This window comes from Elephantulus edwardii, unplaced genomic scaffold (genome assembly GCF_000299155.1).
Source record: "Elephantulus edwardii isolate Elephantulus edwardi_28Jun2011 unplaced genomic scaffold, EleEdw1.0 scaffold00098, whole genome shotgun sequence".
NCBI classification, from domain to species: Eukaryota; Metazoa; Chordata; class Mammalia; order Macroscelidea; family Macroscelididae; genus Elephantulus; species Elephantulus edwardii.
This window is the reverse complement of record NW_006399848.1, coordinates 3275466-3278084: the sequence shown is the minus strand read 5'-3', so window position 1 is coordinate 3278084 and position 2619 is coordinate 3275466. Positions and strand designations below refer to the sequence as shown.

Here is a 2619-nt window from a genome sequence, read left to right as displayed (position 1 = left end):
GAGCAGGGTTTAGGGCTGTTGTGCATAGGGTCGCTATGAGTCGGAAACGACTCGACGGCACATAACAACAACAAAGGAAAATATACAAACAGTACAAAATACTCTTTTATGGTTGCTACAGATAGGTGGGAAGATAAAAGGGAGGGAAATTTGTAATCAATACTACTAAAAATTAATTTATTAACAGGTCTTCCTTGTATGTTTATGAATAATATTCTATCACTCACAGAATTGTACTTCAGGATAGATCTTAAATTGTTCTTTTTTTAAAAATCTTTCCCCTTTTATTAGACATTGTATGCTTTCAATAGTTCAAAACTTGTAATACTGGAGAATCAAGAGTAAATTAATAGGCTAATGTTTAAAAATGTATACTTTTAAATGTATAAAGTATATACATGATGTGGTAGGTAAGCTTATAAAGCGGACCCAGATACACAAATTAGGATATAGAAGCGTCCATCTAAATTTTCCATCTTTCAGTATTTTTTACAGAATAATTCCTTAGGGTTGTTTAAATTTCTATGTCATTTTAAGGTCCTTTATTGTAAAACTAATTCTTTCTCTGATGACTAGCAGCAGCCACCTGGTCAGCGAGTACTCTAGACCTCTATGTTGGATAGACTCCATTTTTCCTTCAGACATAAGTTTTCTTCTGCATTTCTGAGGTAATGTTTCTATTATTTCCTCAGTGTTTGATCACCCTTGATGTATCAACAAATCTGGTGCCTTACTTCTCTTCAAATGCTGTGACATTGCAAAAGAATCTGAAGGGATTTCTGTTGATCTCAAAGCTTCTGACACAGTGAGTTTAGGGTTGTCAGTTCTATCAGGGAAACCTTACTGTTACTAAGGTTACTCTATTAGAGTCTTGACCACCTGAACAATCCTACTGGCAGATGCCATTTTGCTGCCCATCAGGAACGCCTGAGTAGGAGAAGCTGAAATGGTCTTTTTTTTTTTTTAACCTGTGTATGCAACACCATTTCTCTTCAATTTTTCATTCTCAGCATAATAGGTCATATAATTGTCAGATTCAAAGTGTTTAATACCAGTCCACCTCAGCTCAATAATGTCAAGACTGTCACTCTTTATGTGTTTCATTTCATTTTTAACAACTTTCAATATTCTTGGATTCATACTTTGTACATTCTATGTTCCAATTATTAATGGATATGTGCAACTGTTTCTCCTCATTTCCCAATCTGGGATCACACCGCTAGTACTATATCTAACATTACCAGTCACGGGGTTTTCAAAGATTGGTTAGTTCAGAGGTGGATGGCCAATCTTATTTCCTAGCTGTCTTAATTCAGGAGCTCTGTGGTGAAAAGGAACATAATGTTAGTTTAAAGACAAGAGTGTACCTGAGTCAAGTTATGATCTTTCTCATTACTTCCTATGCATGTGAAAGTTGGACAACTAATAAGGATGACAGAAGAATTGATGCCTTTGAGTTGTGGTGATGGAGGAGAATACCAGATATCCCATGCACCACCAAAAGAACAATTTTTTTTGTGTGTGAAAGAATAACCAGGTTACCCCTTAGAGGTAAGAAACATGAAACTTAGTCTCACACACTTTGGCATACTGTTAGGAAGGACCAGCTCTGGAAAGGGCCATCATGCTTGGAAAGGTGAAGAGTCAGTAAAATAGAAGGAGATTCTCAACAAGATAGACTGACAGTGACTGTAAGAATGAGCTCAAGGATATCAGAGATGGAGAGGATGGAACAGGATAGGGCAAGTGTCAAGTATTATCCACAGGGTGGCTGAGTTTTAGTTGATTCCATGATATGTAACAACAGCATAAAAAGTAATTTTTAAATTTACATGAAAAGGAACTACTGTGATTGCATTGATACACCTGGGTGATACAAGATAATTTTCCTACTATGGAGTTAGTTCAGACTTTTCCCTGACTGAGATACAATTTATGAATATAAAAATGATAGATGAAACCATTTATCATATAAAAAGAAAATAATATGAATGTCTAATAAGTAAATATTACTAACAGTGTCAGGAGAAAATAACACTCAAAAATACCAGCTCTTATTCTTGATCTAAGTAATCCCCCATCTCACAATAAAATACAGCACTTCTTTCATTATTATTCAACTTGGAAGACTCAGACAAATTGGAAAGGGAGAATTTAAAAATCTTTTATGGCAGTTAACTTGAATTCTTTACACTTGTTATGATGCTTTCCTTGCTTTAGTGACAAACCCATACTTACTGCTACTGAGTCAATTCTGACACTCAGAAACCCTCCATTGGTTACTACGGCAGTAAATCTCTACTGGAGAGAACTGCCTATTGTTCTGTGTTAGAGATACTGGTGGATCTGAACCACTGGAATTATGGTTGCCTTACCAGGAAGCATAAACAGAAGATGAAGGAGTGCATAGAGTCACTGTGCCAAAAAGAATTGGCTGGTACAGAAAAATTTAATTAAATAGCATATATTAAAAAAGCAGTGGGGATGAAGGAGGAAAGTCAAGCTGCTTTGAAGAAATTGGCAGAAAACAAGGCCTCAAGAACTGATGAACTACCAATTTACATATTTCAACAAAAAATATATCCCTGGACATACTTAGCAGCTTGAGCAAGAAATCAG

General features: G+C 35.7%; 1 pseudogene; it reads right to left on the bottom strand.

Annotated features, from left to right (window-relative positions):
- Positions 1-522: 522 nt before the first annotated feature.
- On the bottom strand, positions 523-918 carry LOC102860659 (annotated as a pseudogene).
- Between the last annotated feature and the right edge of the window lie 1701 nt (positions 919-2619).